This window comes from Palaemon carinicauda, chromosome 20 (genome assembly GCF_036898095.1).
Source record: "Palaemon carinicauda isolate YSFRI2023 chromosome 20, ASM3689809v2, whole genome shotgun sequence".
Taxonomy (NCBI): Eukaryota; Metazoa; Arthropoda; class Malacostraca; order Decapoda; family Palaemonidae; genus Palaemon; species Palaemon carinicauda.
In genome coordinates this window covers 126,730,492-126,747,539 of record NC_090744.1, presented here as the reverse complement: position 1 = coordinate 126,747,539, position 17,048 = coordinate 126,730,492, and positions in this window count along the sequence as shown.

Here is a 17,048-nt window from a genome sequence, read left to right as displayed (position 1 = left end):
CTCCAAAATTTAATGGGGTCGTCCATGACTTAAGATCTATAAACTGTGGTGAAATATTCGTCGAAATCCATTTAGTAGTTTTGATGTAATCCTGTCCACAGACAGACACACAGGCAAATAAATAATCCGACTCCGTTCTATAACCTCTTGGTGGAGGTAATAATTAATGAATAAAATAGAAGGATTCTTTCACTATTCAGGCAATCAGTATAAGATAATTAATAAGAGTTTATCCTCTCACGAGGCTGTAGGAAGAGGAAAGTTTATAATTTTTCTAATATTGTAATAATTATAAATTACAACATTATACTAAATTTAAATGCAGTTTATTAGTTTAACATTGTAACATCTTTGCTTTCCACTTCTAAAATGTTGACGCATTGAGTGTGCACATGTGACCATGTGTGTAATAAGTTCCACGTTCGTGTGTAAGAAAATGGTTTATATTCCAGAAGTGCGTCCAACTTAAGACTTCTGGTATGCAAATCCTGTAAATGATGGCACCATATGATGATTGCGATGGACTTTGTAGGCATAGAGAGACTGGAGAGAGGAAAAAGAGACTATGATATTTCAAACAATTATCATAAAAGGAATTTTTATGATACGTATCTTTTTGTATTATAAGGAGAAATACATCTCGGCTTAGCTTTTTATATCTCTTATCAAAATAGGCTTTAATATTTTTTTATTCATTTACATGAAAAGGAATAATTCTTCATATGGATTATTATTATTATTATTATTATTATTATTATTATTATTATTATTATTATTATTATCATCAAATTTAGGTAGTAGACCCTCTTTAAGGCAAGTTCTGTTAAAGACAATCTTCTTAATAGCTCTGATTATATTCTCTGAAATAATACAATCCGCCAGTTATTGGGGGAAAATCATTCTTATTAATATGCAGACAAATTCAGGATAAGTCATTAATCAAGGTTTTAATGTAACGTTTAGAAGTCGGGTTCTGGCTCATGTGAAGAGGCGGCGAATTTACATTGGCCGCCTCCAGCACCGTGGGCAGAGCGAGTAGTGACGTAAGTGGGTCGGTGAATTCTCATTGGCTGAGACGCTCACTGAGGTCTCAGTCAAGCTGTCGTTCCCGTCACTCATAGGCTTGCTCTGAGACGGCTGGACTCTGGTTTTTGGAAGCGCTCGTCGAGAGGGTATCCATGTTAGGCGGGCTGTTCGAGCACTGATAAGAATTGCCTTGATTAGAGATGTCTTGATCCGGGAAGTTTGTTTTTGGTATATTGTTCCTACGGCAGGAGGGTAGGAGGAACATTTCTTCAGTGGTATTAAGTCATTCTAGTCTGAAGAAGGGAGGCGAACCTCACGAAACTCGTAGCTGCTTACTGTTTCTTTGTACCAGGAATGGAAACTTTATATCAAAACTTTGATTCGTGACTTATCTATAATAAATAAAGGTCGTTGTGGCCTGATTGGTAACATCTCTGCCTGGTATTTGCCAGGGGTTCGAGTCCCGCTCAGACTCGTTAGTACTTTTAGCATCTGCAACCTTACCATCCTTGTGAGCTAAAATTTGGAGGGTTTGGTGGGGCCTATAGGCCTATCTGCTGAGTCATCAGCAGCCATTGCCTGGCCTTCCCTGGTCCTAGCTTTCATGGAGAGGGACTTGGGCGCTGATCATATAATATATATAGTCAGTCTCTAGGCCATTCTCCTGCTTGCTAGGGCAATGTCACTGTCCCTTGCCTCTGTCATTCGTGAGCGACCTTTAAACCTTTAAACCTTATGCTGAATTTGTCTACCCATTCTGAAGAAGGACTTTTAACCAATTACTGACGAAATGCAGTCATTCAGAGAAGAAGATAATCAGAGCTATTGAGAAGATACATTACAAGATCAATGCTACTAAGGCAGCTATTGTCTTTAACAGAACTATTATTATTATTATTATTATTATTATTATTATTATTATTGTTGTTGTTGTAATTATTAATAGTAGTAGTAGTAGTAGTAGTAGTAGTAGTAGTAGTAGTAGCTGCAGCACCACCACCAGCAGCAGCAGCAGCAGCTAAGCTACATCCTCAGTTGGGAGAGCAGGATGCTATAGGCCTAAGGGCTCCAACAGGTAAAAATAGCCCACTGAGGAAAGGAAAAAAGGAAATAGATAAACTACAAGGAAAATAATGAACAATTAATATAAAATATTTCAAGAGCAGTAACAGCATTGAAATAGATGTTAACCCCTTAAACGAAGAACAATGAAAGGAACTAATACTTACATTGTTAATGATTTAAGCCGAGCTAATTGCAATATTGTTTCAAAATAACCTGATTTTTTTATGATTTAATTAATACAAAGTTTAAAACATACATACAGGCTCAATTTTAGAATATTTCATATACATATATTATCTTAATTTGTAGATTTACTCTGAGTTTCCGATCATTCTAATCAAGAGTTAAATAGTCATACAGTATTTGCAAATTACCAGTATTCATTTATATCGGTCCATTGTCACTTTAATTACCTATCTCGGAGTCGATTGGCAGAGCTGGCACTATTTATTTCAATTGGTAGAATAATAAAGCTAAAAAAACAGTCGTTGGAATACCGCTGTGTTACGAATATTACAAGAATATTTCAATGATGTATTTCTCACTCACTTATAGAAGTTTAATAAGTTGAACCTCAATGGAGATATTTGAAATCTCTCTCTCTCTCTCTCTCTCTCTCTCTCTCTCTCTCTGACACGCACACACACACACTGAGCAAACACATACGCACAACACACACGCTCAAACGTACACACAATATATACACAACAATAACAACAAATGCATATCACGCATATAAGCTACATATATATAGGCCTATATATATTATGTGTGTATATATATATATATATATATATATATATATATATATATATATATATATAGTATATTTATATGTATATATTATATATATATATATATATATATATATATATATATATATATATATATATATATATATATATATAGCTACCGTATATCCAGATATTCATAGATGTATAAATATGTATATTCCAAATATAAATATGATTATACATGCATCTGTGTATAAGATATATACATATATTTTAAAAAAATTATACATTACATACATGTGTGTATTTATATGTAAATTTTATGTATCTATATACTATATATATATATATATATATATATATATATATATATATATATATATATTTATATATAAATGAATCTATATATATATATATATATATATATATATATTTATATATATATATATATATATATATATATATATATATATATATATATATATATATATATATATATATATATATATATATATATATAGTATGCTATAAATAATAGTAGCTAGTATTTAGCTTGTTCTATTTAAGTTCTTTTATCACTGTATTTTTTCTTTCTGTGCATTAAAGCGCCTTAGAATTAGCCTGCACTCTTCGTAAGCACATCTTTTGTATGGACACGTTCTTCAGCATGTGAGTTCGTCTGTTGGTGTCTCTTCACGTTAGTATTTGTGTACTCGTAGAAACTGTGATCTCGTGTGAAATGCCGTTTGTGGTCGAACCCCAAGAGTTGTTTCGGACGCTAACGCCCAGTAACTTGAAGTCTCTACTACCACAGCCCTATTTAGACATGTTTCCAAGTACTCGCTGTCTCTATAAACATGGCGGCAGGAAATGTTTTGGGAGTTCACGAACGTATTTCAAAAGCATTGTGGGAACGAGGAAATGGGCCTCTCACGTCATGGCAGTTGGTGTTCATATTTTTTTTTTTTTTTTTTAAGACATGAATTCGATTTACTGGTTGTTTTTATCTGTTTTGTCTATATTGTATCTGTATTCATCTTATCTGAGTGGGACAGTTGCCTTATTTGCCTTCGTCAAAACATTGAAGATTTTGCGAAGGGTATGTATTCACCCATGTCATCGTTCGTTTATTTGTAAGCAACTTTACACAAAAACTATTGTACCGACTGGGTTTCTTGTGTCTTTTCCTCAATGGGCTATTTTCCCTGTTGGAGTCCCTGGGCTTATAGCATCCTGCTTTTCCAACTAGGTTTTAGCTTAGCAAGTAATAATAATAATAATAATAATAATAATAATGTTGGGTATGACCCAAGAATGAATCTGTAGCATTTTGGATAAAGTACATCAAAGTACAAATAGGCAACAGTACTTTTAATATAGTCGCAATATTAAGAAAATGACAATTATTTTATTACATGGTGGAATTGTAGAATATGATTCAAGGACAAATCTACTGTATTTTGAAGAGAATACTTTGAAGTATAAATACGTAGTGGAGTTAAGAAAAAAATAAGACTGCTTGGAGTGGCGAGGGCATGTCCTCTACTGAGTGCCCCTCTACATTCTATATTCATTACTATCAAACTGAAAATTAATTCGCCGAATAGTCAACATTTTATCTAATTTCTATAATTCCTATAACTTTCACTTTGAGGTTAGTATTTTTTTATTGCTTTGAGATTGATAATATCATATAGTTTATACACATGGACACTCTTTTAACTGAAACTAAAACTCAAAATCAAACTAAAAACTGTTAACCTTTGCAGAGTGATTTTTGCTAAAATTTTCTCTACCTTCATCTGTAATGTCAGGGCAATCCTCCTCCTCATTATTATTATTATTATTATTATTATTATTTACTTCTCATATAGTTTCTTTATTTCCTTATTTTCTTTCCTCACTGGGCTATTTTTCCCTGTTGAAGTACATGGGCTTATAGCATCTTGCTTATCCAACTAGGGTTGTCGATTAACTCGTAATAATAATAATATGATGATGTTCTATAATAATGATGATATTATTATTATTATTATTATTATTATTATTATTATTATTATGTTGGGGTGGATTTAAGTTTGATTGAACATAATGGCTACCCTCGTAGACTTTACCATGTACAAATTTTCTTTGGATCTTAATGACTATTTTCCTCAGCTAGTAGAGAATGACAGTACTGTACATAATTTACTGTAAACAAATAGACTTTATATATGTATATATATATATATATAAATATATATATATATATATATAAATATATATATATATATATAATATTTGCTTTTATATATATAGCATACATAATCATGTTTTCATATATATGTATATATATATATATATATATATATATATATATATATATATATATTTATATATATATTTATATATATATATATATATATACACATATATATAACATGTTTATGTAGGCTGTATTTATAAAAGATAATATATATATATATATATATATATATATATATATATATATATATATATGAGAGAGAGAGAGAATTACAATTTAATCTATTCTAAAGACGGTATCAAATCATTTTGTGCTAATTGACCAGGTACAATGTAAAATAAAGAAAATAACTATGCATTCAAACAATTAACTTAGAAATGAAGAAAGCAAATCTCTATAGAATTATTTATTATATTATATCTATCATATTAATAGTCATAAAGAGAAAGATTATTCTAACATTTACGTCGAAAACTCATAGAATTCTGGCAACTTTTCAATCCTTTTCAAACCAGTGTTCTTTGGTCTTGGGTAGTGCCATACCCTCTGTACCATGGTCTTTCACTGTCTTGGGTTAGAGTTCTCTTGCTTGAGGGTACACTCGGGCACGCTGGTCTATCTAATTTCTCTCTTTCTTGTTTTGTTAAAGTTTTTATAGTTTATATAGGAAATATTTGTTTTAATGTTGTTGCTATTCTTAAAATATTTTATTTTTCCTTTTTTTCCTTTCCTCGCTGAGCTATTTTCCCTGTTGGGGCCCCTAGGCTTATAGCATCCTGCTTTTCCATCTAGGGTTGTAGCATAGCAAGTAATAATAGTAATAATAATAATAATAATAATAATAATAATAATAATAATAATAATAATAATGTAAATATCCTAAATGTAGCAAGATTCATTTAAACACGTAACTGCAGGCAGTTTAATATCTTAAAACCTTTGTATTTAAATACCTCTCTGATGCAATAGAGGATATAATGTCAATAGCAGGCCATGTTATTAAACTCGCAAGATATTACATAATTCATATCTGTGCTTATGCGATACTTGCACGGAAATGCTTTTGTAAATTAATTTCATTTCAGTGTTGCTTTTAGTCATTAATGATCGTAGAGGCTTCGAGGATTTTTATTCAGGCAAATATTACGACATTTATTGCTGCAACGGTACCAGGTGGGAATAATAATAATAATAATAATAATGATAATTAGAAAAGCACTGAGAGTGCTGATCTCCGTCACGGCAGTTTATTTCTCGAAAACTGCATGCCTTTCCCAAAATTTATTTAGACCGTAGGGAGAGTGCCCCATTGGTAAAAGAGAGAGTGCCACATAAGTAAAAGAGAGAGTGCCACATAAGTAAAAGGGAGAGTGTCCCAGACGTAAAAGAGAGAGTGCCAAAGAAGTAAAAGAGAGAGTGCCATAGAGGTAAAAGTGAGAGTGCCACAGAAGTAAATAGAGAGTACCATGGAAGCAAACGGGAGAGTGTCCCGGAAATATAAGAGAGAGTGCTACGAAGTAAAAGAGAGAGTGCCACATTAGTAAAAGAGAGAGAGTGTCACAGATGTAAAAGAGAGAGTGCCAAATAAGTAAAAGAGAGAGTGCCACAGAAGTAAAAGAGAGAGTGTCACAGATGTAAAAGAGTGCGTGCCACATTAGTAAAAGAGAGAGAGTGCCACAGATGTAAAAGAGAGAGTGTCACAGAAGCAAAAGGGAGAGTGACCCAGAAATATAAGAGAGTGCTACGAAGTAAAAGAGAGAGTGCCACATTAGTAAAAGAGAGAGTGTCACAGAAGTAAAAGAGAGAGTGCCACAGAAGTAAAAGAGAGAGTGTCACATAAGTAAATAGAGAGTGCCACAGAAGCAAAAGAGAGAGTCCCAGAAATATAAGAGAGATTGCCACGAAGTAAAAGAGAGAGTGCCACAAAATTAAAAGAGAGAGTGTCACAGATGTAAAAGAGAGAGAGTGCAAAGAAGTAAAAGAGAGAGTGTCACAGATGTAAAAGAGAGAGTGCTAAAAAAAGTAAAAGGAGAGTGCCAAAGAAGTAAAAGAGAGATTGCCACAGAAGTAAAAGAGAGTGTCACAGAGGTAAAAGAGAGAGTGCCACAGAAGTAAAAAAGAGAGTGTCACAGTAGTAAAAAGAGAGTGTCACATAAGTAAATAGAGTGTCACAGAAGCAAAAGGGAGAGTGTCCCAGAAATATAAGAGAGAGTGCCACGAAGTAAAAGAGAGAGTGCCACAGAAGTAAAAGAGAGAGTGTCACAGATGTAAACGAGAGAGTGCCAAAGAAGTAAAAGAGAGAGTGCCACAGAAGTCAAAGATAAAGTGCCACCAAAGTAAAAGGGAGAGTGTCACAGAGGTAAAAGAGTTAGTGCCATAGAAGTAAAAGAGAAAGTGCCACAGAAGTTAAAGAGAGAGTGCCACCAAAGTAAAAGGGAGAGTATCACAGAGTTAAAAGAGTGCCATAGAAGTAGAAGGGAGAGTGCCACAGAAGTAAAAGACAGAGTACCAAAGAAGTAAAAGATATAGTGCCACCGAAGTAAAAGATAGAGTGCCACCGAAGTAAAAGGGAGAGTGCCACCGAAGTAAAAGGGAGAGTGCCACAGAAGTAAAATAAAGAGTGCCACAGAAGTAAGAGGGAGAGTGCCACAGAAGTAAAAGAGAGATTGCTATAGAAGTAAAAGGTAGAGTGCCACCAAAGTAAAAGGGAGAGTATCATAAAAGTAAAAGAGTGCCATAGAAATAGAAGGGAGAGTGACACAGATGTAAAAGAGAGAGTGTCATAGAAGTAAAAGAGAGAGTGCCATAGAAGTAAAAGATAGAGTGCCTTCGAAGTAAAAGGGGGAGTGTCACAAAGGAAAAAGATAGAGTGCCACAGAAGTAAAATGGAGAGTGCCACAGAAGTAAGAGGGAAATTGCCACAGTTGTAAAATGGAGAGTGCCACAGAAGTAAAAGGGAGAGTGCCACAGAAGTAAGAGGGAAATTGCCACAGTTGTAAAATGGAGAGTGCCACATAAGTAAAAGGGAGAGTGCCACAGAAGTAAGAGGGAAATTGCCACAGTTGTAAAATGGAGAGTGCCACAGAAGTAAAAGGGAGAGTGCCGCAGAAGTAAAATAAAGAGTGCCGCAGAAGTAAAATAAAGAGTGCCACATAAGTAAGAGGGAGAGTGCCACATAAGTAAGAGGGAAATTGCCACAGTTGTAAAATGGAGAGTGCCACAGAAGTAAAAGGGAGAGTGCCACAGAAGTAAAAGAAAGAGGGCCACAGAAGTAAAAGGGAGAGTGCCACAGAAGTAAAAGAGTGAGTGCCACATAAGTAGAAGAGAGAGTGCCATAGAAGTAGAAGAGAGAGTGCCACAGAACTAAAAGAGATAGTGCCACAGAAGTAAAAGAGAGTATCACAGAAATAGAGTACAACAGAAGTAAAAGGGAGACTGCCACAGAAGTAAAAGAGAGAATGCCACAGAAGTAAAAGAAATAGTACCACAAGTAAAAGGGAGACTGCCACATAAGTAAAAGGGAGAGTTCCTCATAAGTAAAAGAGAGAGTGCCACAGAAGTAAAAGGGAGAGTGTCTCATAAGTAAAAGAGAGAGTGTCACAGAAGTGAATAGCGAGTGCCACATAAGTAAAAGGGAGAGTGCCACAGAAGTAAAAGGGTGATTGCTACATAATTTAAAGAGAGTGCCACAGAAATAAAAGAGAAAGAGAGATTGCCACAGAACCAAAAGAGTGAGTGTCACAGAAGTAAAATGGAACGTGTAAAGTTACCTGAACAGATGTGTGTCAGACGACAAGTGTAAACAATAACAGAAAGAATAAACATGGTGGTGGAATCAAGAGGTTCAAGCATCGGTGAACGAAAGCTTTGGGGAATATAGACGGATAAAAGGGAAACGAATTGAATGGTAACGATTTCAATGGGAAAGGCCAATAGAGATTGGTATGAGATGATGGGAACCCCGGAGGGAGAAATGGTAATCTACAGAATTGTGCTGACGAGAAGAAAAGGATAGGATGTCAAAGAGGTAGGAATAATTAAAATGAAAATGGAAATATATTAATTAAGGAAGAAGTAGTCTAGAGAAAATGGAAAAAGCTTTTTTTACAACTATTACACACTAAGGATGAGTGTAAAGAGCTGTAACAGTTTTACAATGGAAAACAACATAGAAAAGTCAAGAATACTATAAAGAAATGAAAAAAGCAGGATGCTATAAGCCCAGGGGCTCCAACAGGGAAAATAGCCCAATGAGGAAAGGAAACAAGGAAAAATAAAATATTTTAATAGAAACAGTAATATTGAAATAAATATTTCCTATATAAACTATGAAAACTTTAACAAAACAAGAGGAAGAGAAATAAGACAGCGTAGTTTGCCTGATAGTACTGTACCAACCGTGTTTCACACAATTGTACATAATTCCTTTTGTATATATTATGCTTGTATCTCCACTCTTCCCTCGCACTAAAACGAACATGTTTAATCTCCAAACTATCTTCCCAGTCTAATATCACCTCTGACGTAGTCTCCAAGAATTGAAGAGCGTAATTTATCTTGATATTCATTGAGCTATGCTCCTTTCCATGTTCATCTATTTGGATTTAACAAAAGAAATAGAGACGCAATAGTAAATGGAATTCATATGAAAATAGTATTAGGAGAACGTGGTTTACTAAATGTTATTTGAGAAGATATGACGATTCATTGACTAAATAATTTTTATTCGAACAGTTATAATTCTTGGATTCCTAACAGTAAATATACGAGATTGAATAACTGACAGGTTTATAAAAATGAAGCCTCGGGGGTAGAAAACAAGAAAAAGAAAAAACAAATCCGGGAAAAACCCTTCATCGGTGGAATGTCGATTACCTCCAAAAGTAACAAATTAAATTGTGGCAGTTTGAGTTGCTCATGAATTTTGATAGGTATTTACCTAATGCATTTTAGTAATTATTGGATAGAGTATTTTATCTTAAGTTATTGGTGTAATTTTCTCCAATAAGGATAGACACAAGAGAATTAGTCGTATAAAATCAATATCAATACATGGCATTTCGAATACACTACTTCATCCTGCTACTTCAATACAAGATCAAAATATGTATAATGGGCAAATAGAATCCAAATGTAGGCAAAAGTTCATAGTCTTACATTCTGAAGCATATTTTACAAACGGATAATACATTCTTGTGTCATTTAATTTGCGCAAACATTAGTTCTGGTAAAAGCTTCATCAAATTATTATACATTTCATAGCTAATATAAGATTGGCTTCTATGAAGAGATGAAATTACTGTTGCGTGTTTCTTTTTCAACATTTATAAGCTGACTTTGTTAAAACGAGTACACAAAATACTCGTAAAATTGCATCAACACATTATAGCAAGTTGAATAATAGTAAAGATAATAACTAACATTTGGAATACGTTTAACAGATTTTAATCTTGAGTTTAATACACTATGTCAATTTTCTTTAATTTCACCATGCGCATTTTCCACAGAAAAATATTCTTTTGACATGCAGAAGAATAAAAGATACTTGCTTGATCTCATAACAACTAAAATATAAAAATGACAGACAATTCACCATTTTTATTATAAAACAAAATTCTATTAACACTAATCATAATTCTTAATAAGCGGAGCAATACCGGAAAACACTCCTTCCAATGAGCAATATCAAGTTTATGAAAAATACTGATAATTTACTAAAGAATTTTCAGTTAAAATGCAATAACAATCACTGGAAACGTCTTCCTTTGTAATTATTCAAGATAATAAAAAAAGATGCCAAAGTGTATGAAACCAAATTCCATGTGACGTTACATTCCTATTAACATTTACTTCTTTAAGATTTTCTTTAAAGCTAACACAAAAATAGAGAAGAAATGGCTGCCGTTTTAGAACGGATGATGCCTGGGGAGAGACTGGAGAACAAACAATAATTTCATAAGGAATGATGTCAACCTTTTATGTAATAAGCATCTTGAAGCTTTTTCTATCATTTTATGTTACTAAAATAAAACAGGAAATAAGCGGGAATTTTCACTTATTATTATTATTATTATTATTATTATTATTATTATTATTATTATTATTATTATTATGCAAACTACAACCTTAGTTAGAAAAGCATTATGCTCTAACCACAATGGCTCTAACAGGGAATATAGCCCCGTAAGGAAAGGAAATAATTAACTATATGAGAAGTAATGAACATTTAAAATAAAATATTTTAAGAACATTAACAGCATTAAAAGAAATATTTCATACATAAACTATAAAAAGACATATGTTAGCCTGTTCAACATAAAAACATTTGCTGCTAGTTTGAACATTTGACGCTCTACCGATTCAACCCCCCGATTAGGAAGATCATTCCACAACTTGGTCTCACCTGGTATAAAACTTCTAAAATACAGTGTAGTATTGAGACTCATGATAGAGAACGCCTGACTATTAGAATTAACTGCATGCCTAGCATTACAAACAGGATTTTATTGTCCGGGAAGATCTGAATGTAATGGATGGTCAGAATCATGAAAAATCTTATGCAACATGCACAACGAACCAAGTGAACGACGGTGCCAGATTAATATCTAGATCAGGAATATTAATAGACCGTAAGTTCCTGTTCACCAAATTAAGATGGGAATCGGCTACTGGAGACCAGACAGAGGAAAAATACTCGAAACAAGGTAAAATGAAAGAATTAAAACACCTCTTCAGAATAGACTTTCTCAATACGCCAATTTTCGTGCAATTGAAGAAGACACAAACTTAATGTGTTTCTCAAAAGTAAATTTGTTGTCGAGAATCATACCTAAAAACTTTATTGAGTGTCTTAGAGAGTTAAAGAAACTTTATCAATGCTGAGATTCGGATGTTGAGGAGCAACTGTCCTTGACCTACTTACAATCATACTTTGAGTTTTGTTAGGATTCAACTTCATGCTCCATAATTTGCACCGTGCACTAATTTTAGTAAATAAGGTATTCATGTAAAATTTCATTAATACAGATAAACATGATCGTGTTAGCCATAGGAAAAGAATGGCAAGCATACAGATAGGCCTTACGCATGCATAAATAGGATATGAGACTCGTTTGCAGAGATAACACATAAACGGGAAAAAAAATGATTAAAGGAAGAGGTAAGTGGAATTTTTTGGAAGTACACTTTCACAGCTTTTTCATATCATTGCATATACAACATTGAAATGATATAACAGTTCATTTCGCAACATAATCACCACAAACCATGTGTTCGTAGTTAGGCAAAAATTTTGCTACGGTTTTTTTGCAATAAAGCTACATGCGACAAAATGATTCCTTTAAGAAATCTACATATTAAAATAAATGTCGAAAGGGCTTTCAAACGCGAAATGTTCTGGCTTAACTAACCGCAACGTCCCTTGGTAAATTTGCGACGAAACTGTTACAATAACAGTGGGTTATGAGTCTGAGCATCTCAACGTTGGGTTGCATGTCATCATAACAAGAATTGTTCTATTCCGAAAAGTCACCAATGTTGGTAAAACAATAGAGATTGACTGTAAAGTAAATTCACGTTTCCATCTCTTCTCAGTTCGAGCTTTCACGGCCTAGAGATAGTATGTAATAACAGCCGAAATATCATATTGGCTCTGAGAGAAACGTTTTTCCAATCTTCAATAAATCTCTGTGAACCGAGATATGTTAGAACACAAGACAGTTATGATACTGAGCTTATAAAGGATTTAAGCAAAGTTACACAGAGGAGAAGTAAGAGTAAAATGATAGATGAGGAAGAAAAAGGAGACAGTATGTTGGAGTTCTTGATAAAAAACGTCTTTGCCTGGTTATCGCAAGACAGGGGTTCAAGTCCTGCTCGAACTCGTTAGTTCCTTTAGTGTCTGCAACCGCACCATCCTTGTGAGCTAAGGATATGGGGTTAGGGGGAGCCTATAGGTCTACCTGCCGAGTCATCAGCAGCCATTGCCTGGCGATCCCTGGTCAGTCTCTAGGGCATTGACCAGCATGCTAGGGCAATGTCACTATCCCTTGCCTCTTCCAGCCATTCATAAGCGGCCTTTAAACATATAACTTTAAGTGAAGCAGTGAAATGCACATAAAAGCTAGATCTAAAACCTCATTATTTCAAGATAAAGGAAGAGCAAGATATGAAACAAGAACATCAACCCATAATGAGTTAGAAATTATCATTATTATTAAACTACGAAAGACAAGGGTCTACTGATAAAACAAAAAGTAGGCCGGTCTGTTATTGAACTCGGGGAATAGAAAGTTAAGACCGGAAATGACGTCACACGGGCATAAAAAAAGTAACTTCAAGAAAAACGTACTGTATATTTAAACATAAAATATATGAACGAGTATGATTATCCTTTTCTCGTTCATATTTCATCACTTCTTCAGTTATCATTCGCTAAAAGTATTTTAGTTTAACACTAAATCAGCACACTGTCCCTCTTTGTCCGTTTTGGTGTCGGGTTCCCAATCATTTATTCATCTTTACCAAAGCTATTTTCCGCACAATTTCTCTTCTTCATTCAGTCCCGACTAAGTCCCTTTTAAGCCTCTAATTCCAGAAACTGAGTTCCATGGAAGGATTCGGAATGGAACGGAATTAATGTTTCCAGCATTGGAAACTTGGTTCGGTGGTTGAGGATAAGTGTTTTGATAAAAGGAGTGGAGAGAGAGAGAGAGAGAGAGAGAGAGAGAGAGAGAGAGAGAGAGAGAGAGAGAGAGAGAGAGAGAGAGAGAGGAGCTGTTTTGAGTAACAGTTTTGCGTTTTTTTTTTTTTTTGCAACCTTGTCAGACTTTGTTGCAAAATAAAATGAAATTCTTTAAAAGATAAAAAGAAAAGTTAATAATCTTCTTTACACATCAAAGGAAGGTCAGTTTTCAATCATTTTCTTTACACAACAAAACACAATGAAAAACTCTTTGGTCAATACTAATCGTAACAGTAGATATCAATGACTTTCTTGGGCAAGAGTTCTCTAGTTTTCGAATTTAAGACATTATCAGAAATGAATCTAAATAACCCCCCCCCTTATATATATATATATATATATATATATATATATATATATATATATATATATATATATGTGTGTGTGTGTGTGTGTGTGTGTGTTGAAAAATTGATTTACTTCATTGATAAAATAAACTCAAATATCTTGAGATGCTTCACAAATCATAATTTCAAATAGTTATATTAAATAAAAAAAAAAACTAAGGAGAGGAAATGTTTTCTTTTTCTCAGCTCCTTTATCTCATTGGCTATCCATCTTTCTAAATCTTTAACCGGTTACGGTCATATAATCGGGGTCAGTATTCCCTTGGGGGGAAATTTATAGTTCTCACGTTTCAAACGATATCGGGATAAAACTCATTAATTCATGCATACTGGATTAAGTGTCCGTATTGGTTCTCTTAGAGATTGTAATATATATATATATATATATATATATATATATATATATATATATATATTACATATATATATATATATATATATATATATATATATAATATATATATATATATAATATATATATATATAATATATATATATATATATATATAAATATATATATATAATATATATAATATGTATATATATATATATATATATATATATATATATATATATATATATATATATATATATATATATATATTTCTATACCTATTTCTTTCTTCTGAGAGGGGATATCTTACGTGGTGGAAGGGTTTGTGTATTGCGATGATCAGCAAAGCTTTACTAATAAGGGCCACCCATACTCAGACATGAATAAAGGACATGTCTGAGGCTTTTGTTTTACAGTTGTCTATAAACGGTTGCATTTGCTGATTTTGATATTATATATATATATATATATATATATATATCTATATATATATACTGTACATATATATATATATATATATATATATATATATATATATATATATATATATATATATATGCATATATATGTGTGTCTGTATATAATTTATATATATGTGTGCATATATAATTCATATATATATATATATATATATATATATATATATACGCAGTATAGTCATAAATATACACAGACATGAACACACACATACACGCACTCACACGCACACACACACACAAACACACACACACACACACACACACATATATATATATATATATATATATATATATATATATACATACATATATTATCATCATCATTACTACCTAAGCTCCAGCCCTAGTTGGATAAATATATTATCATCATCATTACTACCTAAGCTCCAGCCCTAGTTGGATAAAGCAGGATGCTATAAGCACAAGGGTTGCAATAATGAATAATAGCCCAGTGAGGAAAGGATGTAAGGAAATATGAGAAGTAATGAACAGTGAATATAAAATATTTTGAGAACAATAACAACATTGAAATAGTTCTTTCATATATAATCTATAAAGAGAGGCTTATGTCAGCCGGTTCAACAAAAAACATTCGTTGCAAGTATGAACTATTGCAGTTCAACCTCTTCAACCTCTCCTCTTTCTATTATTTCTTGTTTTTCTTTTTTATTGTTCTGACATTTTTGTTGCAAAACTAAGAGGGACGGAATTTCACAAAAGATAGGCGAAACGAGAACGAGGTGTTGGCACTTTTTAATAACGATTTACGTAGCATCAACAATGACAGCTTGAGAGTAAATGTGGCGGGTTCATTTTAGTTTTCTCTTTCTGGTAAACTGTCTAGTAACTCAAATAGAAACAAACATCGAGCGTTTCTCAAACTTTCTGAATGATGTGATAGCGTCCAAGAACCGATGAAGGCCACAAGGCTGTTTTAGCATCATAAAGTAAAATAAGACAATAAAAATAAGGACAAAAAAATTTAGTAATATATCTAAGATACTGGTGAAAGAATACATCTCTAAACCTTGTTCTCTTATGAGAAATTGAGTCGAAGTTACTCCAGATTCAAAAGTTTCTCTATGATCAAAAGCCTAGCTTGAATATGCAATTCTTGAACAACTAAACTAGTCAGCCACTTAGAAGTAATAGAAGCTTTGCCTGACAACCATTCTGCTTACAGAAAACTATACTCTACGGAGACAGCCATCTGCTCTGTTGTAAATGATATGCTAAAAATGATGGATGAAAATAAATGTAGTATTTTAATATTGCTCGATCTCAGTGCTACTTTTGATACAGTTGTGCATGAACTACTACTAAATGATCTACGGTCCATCGGCGTTGAAGATCAAGCTTTCGGATACCTGAAAGACTACTTGGTAGGTAGAAATTACTGTGTAATAATTGGAAACTCTCATTCATCATAGGAACCCTTAAACAGAGGGGTACCCCAGGGGAGTGTACTTGGCCCAATCTTATTCTGCATCTATACTATTGGTTTATCGAAAATGCTACAATTGGCATGGCGTGAAGTTTAAACTATTTGCGGATATCCATAAATGTTATATACATGACACTACTGAAACTCTAAACCGAATCCTTAATAGTGTTAGAGAATGGATGACATTTAAACAACTAAAATTAAATGAGAACAAAACTGAATTCATGGTGGTGGGCAAGAGAAACAGCGAACTTAAGTGATATTCAAATGAACATAAATAATGACCCGGTGCCGATATCTAGTAAAGTTGGAAATCTAGGTGTATTTCTTAACTGTAACCTGTCTCTAAATGCCCAAATAAATAATGTAATAAAAAGTGCCGGTTATCATCTAAGAAATATTGCGTTTTTAAAAAAGTACCTGGACGAAAATTCTGTTAAGAAACTTGTGATAAACTGTGTTATTACCAGAATTGACTACTCCAACTCTATCTACTACAATTTACTAAAATTCCATCTTAAGAAATTACAAAACATAATAAACAGAGGAGCAAGAGTGATAAAAGGTGTTCCACCTAGAGAAAGGATCACCCCTATACAATTGATTTACACTGACTGCCGATTAAAGCGAG